This window comes from Apus apus, chromosome Z (genome assembly GCF_020740795.1).
Source record: "Apus apus isolate bApuApu2 chromosome Z, bApuApu2.pri.cur, whole genome shotgun sequence".
In the NCBI taxonomy this organism is placed as follows: domain Eukaryota; kingdom Metazoa; phylum Chordata; class Aves; order Apodiformes; family Apodidae; genus Apus; species Apus apus.
The window spans coordinates 40,394,665-40,403,861 of record NC_067312.1 but is presented as its reverse complement, the minus strand read 5'-3'; positions in this window follow the sequence as shown (position 1 = coordinate 40,403,861).

The window sequence follows — 9,197 nt, the reverse complement described above, 5'->3', positions numbered from 1 at the left end:
TTGATTATATTCTTGTAATTAAATCACTTCAATGTTTTGCACAAAAGACTTTGAGAAAAAGCTGCTGCTCTTTCCAGATAATTACCTTAACATCTTGGGTGAAGCCATGTCCCTTTTGTGTGCATTTCAAAAGTCCCAGCCTCACTAGCGCCAACTCTTTACTTTCTTTGCCTTCTGAAAGGAAAATAATGGCTTTTCTCACATCAGGAATAATGATTAGAAGGCGATGTCAGTGTTCTGTTCTGAAAGACAAAGATATACAAGGAGTTTTTTCAGTCTATGTGAAGCATGAAGACTAAACGCAATCTTTGTCTCCTGGCTCCAATGCATATATTTTTCATTTCCTATTTGATATTATTCAATAAGTGGATTGTAACTTTACATTTAAATCATGTAATCTGTGAGAAAGAACCAGCTAAGGCATGGAGGCATTCTCCCATTAGTAGGAAAAAAAACCCAAATCATCTTGTAAATTGATCCAAGAATAGAATTCCCAAATAAAGGCTTTAATAACTTCTTTGGCATTAGTACACCTGAAAACTAAAATCAGCACAATATTTTACATGTATTAAATTTGTTCTTAATGTCAGAAGGAAGCAAATCACATATGCAAGGATCACTGTAAGCATAATCCTTGTTCAGATTTTTCTGTATGTTCCAGAGGGATTGTAATGATTTCTGTATCTTGCCAGGCTCACACAGGCAAAGGAGTAGGCATAGCAGCTGAAGTAGCTTGCAGCCCATAGAAATCATGCAAATCTGCCAGACCTGCATAGCCACCTATCTTAGGGGTTTTTTGTGTAATTCCCTCTGTTTTACTCTTGGACCATTTTGCACATTTTTATCTATTCACCTTAAAAAAACCCTTGAAAATAGAGACCTACTATTGCTGTCATTTCGTTCAAGACACACCCACCAGAAAAAAGACACAGGCCAATACCGTCAGGGTCCGAGCTGTGGTAACTTCTCCCTGGCCAAAGGGAAAGCCCACAAAGAAGCAGAAAGTTGAAACTAGGCCTTTCTGAATCTCAGTTAAGAGCTGAGCTACTGGCTTCTGTTTCATTTCTGCATGCCTTCATCTTCCAAAGATTTGCCTGAATTTACTACAATGCCCCTCACTGTTCCAGTGTTTCCCCACCCTCATAGTGAATAATTTTTCTCCTAATGTCTGATCTAAATCTCCCCTCTTCAAGTTGCAATCCATTGCCTCTTTTGCTCTCTCTACATGCTCTTGTGAAAAAACCCTCCCTAGCTTTCCTGTAGGCCCCTTCAGGTACTGGAAGGACTCTATAAAATAGTCTCCCTGAAGCCTTCTCTTCTCCAAGATGAGCAACCCCAGCTCTCTCAGCCTGCCTTCATAGGAGACGTAGTGATACAAAGCCTCTCCATAAAGACAGTGAGGAGACTTTTAAAATTACTGGGAATACCCTCTTTTGCAAATCTGGCCTAAGAAACAGGAATGTCTGCAGACATGTTTTTTTTCATCCTTGGTTCTTCTGCAAGCACTTTTCTTCATGCAAGGAAAGAATAACCCAACTTTTCCTTTTCAACTGCCATTTATAGCTAGTGTTATGTCATGATAGATTGAACTACTTAGTGTAGCGTCATGTGCGAAGGAGTTACAGGGAAACAAACAAACAAAAAACACAAAACCACAAAAAACCAAAACAATTACAACAAAACCACAACAAACCAAAACCAAAACAAAAAACCAAACAACAAGGACAACAGAAAGAAAAGGAAAAAATTAGCAAATGAAGCTTGAACTCTTAAGATGGCGTATTTAGGGTGAAATGAAACTTTCAGATCTGCTCAGATCTGTCTGTTCTCTCCTTGATCTTCCTTCCTTCTCCTTCCTTTCTGAAGCCTAAGTTCTTAGATTTCACATTATGGTTACCAAAACACAAAAGCACACCATAAGACAGTAAGAGTGAAAAATGCCTCCTGTTTGGTAAGATCAAGGACTTTACAAAAACAAATTACGTGACACATCCTGTACCTTACCTTCAAGAGAAATCTGGGACAGGTTTTTTTAAACCGAAAAGTTAATATCCTGTTGTTCAAAGGTCCACTTACTCTTTGCCTGTAGTATGTAAATTTGTGGCAAATTCTCTCTGGTGACAATTTATATTCTTTGTAGAGAACATGTTTTAAAGAGTGGTTAGTTTCTATTAGCAAATGTCACTGCCGTGTTATTTGGCCACATTTGAAGAAAATGTATTTATACTGTTGATCTGAATAGCTTTTAGTTGCTATGTGTCTTTTATCTTAGAAAACATTATTGGTTTAGAATTTAGGTTCAGCTTTGCTGCTTCTATGGGTTAGGGATTAACAAAGCTAGCTAGAATGAGATCAGATGCTGCGCAATTTTCACTGCCCAGCTTGTGTGAATCTTTCATTTTTTGTCAATCTTCTTTCCCTTGGACTTTCATGATTAGAGACTACAGGTCATTCCAAGAGACATTTTTTTGGATGTGACTGCTCCTTTAATAACATTAAGCAAACCCCTAGACTTCTTTCACTTATAAGTCTTACTGTGTTTATCATGGTTATCCTCAAAGGATTTAACTTGCTTACTCCCATGCATATCGTTATATTCTAGGAGTAGCACTAACTATACTGGCACTTGAACCATATTGTGCAGGAGAAATAGAAATACTGGAATTGTATGCTAAGCAAATGAAATCTCTCAAGTACTGGAAGATCAGTCAGCCAAATAATTGCTCAAAGCAAGTAACAGGAGAACCCCAACAGCTTCCTTGAGCGCACTTTCTTGCCAACTCTGCTTTTACTCCTTCATGAGGCACAGTGGAACCCTGTACCCAGGAGGCTTAGGGAAAATCTGGAGAGTGTTCTTCAGTCTGGAAAGGGCCTTTGCCTTCACTGGGTATTAGATAGGGGCAGGAAAAAATGGTGCAGTAAAATTAGACTTTTCATTATAGACTAGCTAACCCAGTGATAAATTTTAATCAGAATTTCTGCACATATCACCTCTGTATTTACAGCCACTCCAAAGGATGGGAGTTTGCTGTGCCAAGAACTTTGTAACCCTGTGGGAAATCAAAGCTGTCACAAGAGAGAAGGAAGTTTGCAATCCACTGTGTACAGACTGTTTCTACTTATAGGTATATGTGTAAAATTTTCAGTATTGCAAAGTGCCAGTGATCTTCTTTCCTCATAACTGGGTCGCTCCACGGATGTGTGTAGATGGTGAGGGGAGCCATGAGGGAGGTGAGCTCAGCAACCCCCTCAGTGATGAAGCAGTGCTGGATGGGTGGCACTGGAGCTGACAGGGCTAGGAGACCATCAGGTGTCAAAAGACAGATGTAAGCTCTGAGATGGGAAAGGATTTGGGTAGGAACAAGATCTCACAGGTGGAAAGGCAGGATCATGGAGGGCTTTAGAGAGGAGGAGGAGGAAGCAACTTGATCTGAGGGGTGCCCAGCATGGTTTAATTTCCGAATACATTATTTACTGATAATGTAAGGGTGCGTACTGCCCCCAAAACACCTTTATTTCTCCTTAAATTAAACTGAAGATCTGTCATTCCGGTTATAAGATTAACATTTGCAGTATTTGTTGCTGTCTCAGGCAATCCTAAAAGCACCCAAAGACTCAAAATGAAGGTTTAATATTTCTTTCCCTAAAGAAGAGATCTGACACGGCATAGTCTATACTTTATATATTATATGAGGAAATTTGCAAGAGATAGAAGCAGCTTGAAGGTGGAAGAGAGAGCCATGCAAGAATGGGACCCCTGGGTTTGTGCTTTTTTCTGATGATGTACAAAAATAATATATTAAAGACAATTTTGCAAGTCACACATTTCAGATAGACAGTAAATATCTATATGTCTAAAAAATGCACTCTTGTTTTCAATGGTATTAAAATCTTACTGTGCAGTAAATGAAAAATATACAGCTTTTTAGTGCTTGCTACATACAAAAAATTATATAAATAGAGTCTTGAGCCAGATATGTAAAGAAAAAGCCACATTTTTGGGTCAAATTTTCATGTAACAGGAGTTTACTCACATCTCTTATCCCTAGCATCAGGAAGTAATAATCTAGTTTGACAAAAATGCCTGGCTGTCCCCGAAGTGGCTGATGGTTACTTGTCTGAGGCAAAGTAGCCCTGTTGAGTGTTTGGAAGCATTTCAGTAATAACCCACAGCACCTCCTTGTCTACGTAGATGGCATATAACGGCTGTTAATGATGCGCTATAGCACACAATGCACTTAACCATTATATTTCATTGTTTCAGGTGCTATTCCATTGTCAGATATATCTTATTAAAACTTATCATTGCATGCTTGAAATTATTTTAATAGCTTTGGCAACAAAATACATAAAGAAATAAAAGATATACAGCAATGTCTGAACTGCTTTTCATGTGACTTCCTGACATAATTCTAGACCACATTTTCCCAAAGTTATCAATATGTTTACACAATATATAAGAACTAGCTCCTCTTCCCATTTATTTTTACTATCTGAGTATGCAGATGGAGATCTCTTTTTCAAACTGGAGTCTAAATTACAGAGCTACTCCAAAACCCTGAATAAGCAGAAACTGAAGACCTTTTATTTTCATAAAGTATGGTGTTATCAAAACAGGACTAATTTGGTGGCTGAAAGAATACTGTGCCTTTTATTTTCCTTAGTTTCCCAATTCCCATTGACCTGATAAAATGTTCCAGGAACTCCATCTCTTTGGGTGGGTATGAAAATATACTGGGATGATTTCTTTTAAGAATACTACAAGTTGGCTTGAGATGACCGATCTGATGTTGTTTTAGAAAGAGTGGAGTGTGAAAAAAACTGCTATGAATGGGAATTCTGCTCTCCCTCTCTCTCTTCTTTTAAGAGATAACAGATGAAGTGCTGTCTTTAAAGAACAGAATGTCATTGTGTTTGTTTATGTGAGCTGTGGTATTCTGAGGAAATGAGACTTTCTCTGGATCAGGGGTAAAAACTAACCCCATATACAATGTCTACTCATTAATTACAACAAATGTTAATATCCTGGATGGGGACAGTAGAGCTCACTTTCATTCAGATGGAAAGGTGAAGTAGACTATCCAGCACACAGCACTCAGGAGCCTTCCCTAGTTTATTTAAAAATAACAACAATAATTCACTTTTATTAGCAACATTATGTGGACTCCACTCCTATAGAAGAGCTTATCATCCACAGATAAGAAAACATGTTGATGTCACTCTCGAAAGTGGTCTATGATATCTACTCATCATAAACTACAGACTCCAAGTACATTCTCTTTTCACTTATTTGAACTTGCTGAAAAATAAACTTATTAGTCTAACCTCAGTTTCTGGAAAAATTATGGTGACGATTATTTAAAGGACAATGCAATAATCAGACACAGCCTTCATGGGTTCATGAAGGGAAAGTCCTGTTTAATTAACCTGACAGGACACATGGGAATGGTTCGAAGTTGTTCCAGGGTAGATTCAGCTTGGACATTAGGAAGCATTTATTTAATGAGAGGTTGATCAAACACTGAGATAGGCTTCCTAGAGAGGTGGTCAATGACCCAAGCTTGTCACTGACTTAAAAAGAGGCATTTGGACAATACGGTTAATAACATGCTTTAAATTTTGATCAGCCCTGAAGTGGGCTTGGACTAGATGATTGTTGTAAGTCCCTTCCAACTGAGATAGTCTGTTTCATTCTGTTCTGTTCTAGTCTAAAGAGAAGGAGCTGAGATTCTAAAAAGTGTTTGTCTCACACACGAGTTCTCATCCTCATTTGATTCCATACTTCGACAACTCCTGCATTTCACCCCAGGATCCTTAGACTGGTTTGGGAAATTACTCCATTTCAACTGCACCAAATGGCTGGTTGAAAGCAGTTTTCCCTGCTGTACTTGTCTTTCACTCAGAGCCAGTCAGAAGACTAAAATGGCATTTTTGTTTCTGGCATGAAAAAGAAAATTCCACTTAAAATTTGAGCTGAAAATAACTATTTCTAAATACCCTAAATCAAATAGTACTTATTTTGTCTCTGTTACGATTTTTAAAATATATGCTGATTTCTATTATAAAAGCAATAATGAATCTGTGGAGCTGTTAATTTACAAAACCCATAAACCTAATATTAATAATCACCAAAACCTTCACCAAAGTGAGAAGCAGGTTTTAAAAACTGAACCATATTTTAAACAAACTTTATGTAGTTGAGTAACTCTGTCTTACTGTGGTACAGGTCAAAACAAGTTGTACCGAACTAATCAATAGTATTTAACATGCACATAAATATCACACATGGAATCAATGGCTTCAAATGTATTTTTAAAAAATGAACAATCCCTCAGCAATCATTGAATTATAGAGTTGGTAATCTCAAGTGGCTCGCATTGTCTCAAGCTTTTTCATGCATTCACAATGAAAGAAACAAAGGATAATTTAATTGCACTATGGTCGCCAGGCAATGTGCATGCTAATTTTAATAAAATTGTTTGATAAAGTCCCACTGACTCCTGTTTAAACACACATTGTGCAGGTACAAGTCTTTGCTTACCTTCCTATTTTCTCCAAAAGCACTGCATCGAGAGCACCGTCGATTTGCTGTCTCATCCAAAATCCATCGTCTGGATCATAAATGCCTATTTCACGCATAACAGAGATGTGTGATTGCTGTTCATACATATGCCTACATTCACCTTACCAAAAAGGGAGTCCTCATTATGACAGTGGGCAACCATCTCAGGGAACTGAGATGTCCCTGGATGTTACATGCTCTCAGTCTCACTCTTTCTGTTCTAAAAAACAGTTGTTTTCCTCCTTCCTCCCAAGGCACATTTGTATCTCTCCACATCTCCTCTTGAGGCTGGTTCTCTGCCAAGAAGTCAGGCAACCAGTGAAAAAAATAACCAAGGAAATGTTGGAAGAGCTGGAGGAGCACCAGAATTGCGTGGTATTAAGCGAAGGGTTGAACTAAGGTGTTAATGGAATAAATTCCTGTGTGCAAAAAAAACCCTACAGAGACAGCTAAATGATAGCACCCTGTCTTTAGGATTCTGAATTGATAAAAATCTTTAAGATCCATGCCAAAATAGCTGCAAACTTTATCTTCCACTATAAAGTCATTTTTTCACACTTGTAATCACTGTTTCATGTCCACAAGGTGGGGATGGCTATGGACTTGATGTTGTTGGAGAGGCTGTCAAGAGGGATCCTTATAGTGAAATATCTCAAGCTATAAAACCCAGATCTGCTTGTGCACCAACCAATATCAGGAAGAACAGCAGAAAAGACCTGTGACTATGAAATATGCATGAAGTGACAATCATCTAAGTATGGTAGCATTTTGCCTGGTATTGTCTCAGAGTGCATCCAGATAAGCTGTGGTAAATTGAGCCAAGGCAATTTAAGATGCCGAGTTCTGCATGCTGGCCAATCCTTGTGCTTTCAGGAAGGTTAACACAACCCAGTGAAAAGCAGATAGGAAACACATAACTCATCTCATCTAGTCCTATTACTTATTGAGTGGTTTGAATCTCTGAAATACTTAAGATTTCCTGACACCTTTTTTTTTCCCCCTTTTGAATTACGATTATATAGCTTATTATACAAAGAGCTTATTCTCTTTCTTTTTGGGCTTTAACTTTGAACTACATTCTTGGCCAGCAAGGCAGTGAGTGATAATGGCTTCCACAACGTAATTACGTTTTGTATGGGATAATATTTCCTTTTATCAGGTCTGAATTTGCCACCTTTTTATTTCTTTGAGTGCTTCATTGTTAGACGTGTTACAAGACAGGAAGAATAGAGGTTTCTGCTCTGCTTTCTTTCTAACATTCATTATTTTGTATGCTTTTATCATGTCTTATTTTATTTACAGCCTTTTACAAAGAAATAATCCCAGTCCTTTTAATCTACCTCCCTAAACAGTTTTCTTGTGTCCTTAATAATTTTCAGTACCCTGCTTGACCCCTGCTAATTCTGCAATATCCTTTGTGGAACAGGGTGCTGGGTGCAGTAGTTGAACACCACATGAGGCCCTGCTATCTATTTGTATTCCCTACCATAACACAAAGAGCAGGAGTCAGTTTAAGCTGTAATGTTATGGAAATTTCATAAAAGGTCTAACTATTCATAATAGCATAGGCAGGAATAATACTTGGCTTATGTTCTGTTTATGAAATAAATCTCCAATTCTTCATTTTGTGCACCATTCCTGCTGCAACTGTATCTGGAAATGCTTTATGAAATAAGTATCAGAACAGAAGTATTGTATAGCAAATAATGGCAGGCAGAAATAACATAGATCTGGAAGAGTATTTAGACCCCAAACTCCCATGTAGTCCAAGTGAAAACTTTGGTTGCTGTAGTTTGCTAAATGAGGCTATATTCTCATAATATTTCAGCTGGAGTGTGTGCTTTGAAGCAAGTCTCCTATCTGCCCCTATTTCCTGCACTTTGGTTCTCTTGGCAGTGGACTCACGTCATGCAAAGAGAGCAAAAAGAAGGTGAGTCTCAGCCACTAACAGGTGTCCAGCCCACAGCCCCAGAGTACGGTTAATACAAAAGAAAACCCCTGTAATGTACGTGATGTGTATTTTTTGTATTCTGCATCTCATGGATTGATCTGCAGATGGAGTCCTGTTGTGCTTACACAGCTTGCCACTGTCAGTTGGCCAGTGCATTCAATAGCTGAGCCAAACATCCCATACATTCAAAACATCTCATAACTGACAATTACAATCAACTTTACTCACATGAGTAAATCTCCCTGCACTGTGTCTAGTAGCAGATGATGAGTGTGTTGTCACTGAGACCTTTCGGCACTCATCCCCTAGAAAGCTGAAGTGTAAGACGTGGCTGGGACGTAAGAGTTTAATCTGACCTTGCTTAGGAACAAACTCTGGATTTCTCCTGACACTGCATTGGTGCAGAGCAGTGTTGGGAATGGTTCTGGGGAGAAGAAGGATGGACAGGGACCATTTTATGATACAGGGAGCACTGGACTACCTAACACTTGACTGCAGTGAACTCAGGGTCGTATCTTGACAGCAGGTGCATCTCAAAGGAGTTGTGCTTGTATTCACCTCAAAAAACTGTGGCAGGCCCTCCTGCTCTCCTCCAGCAACATATATGCCTGGTTGGAGATCCAGGCAGGAGTTAATCCCATATGGTACTTGTGGTTTCTTCTCAAGGTCCTGCCCAGAACCTTC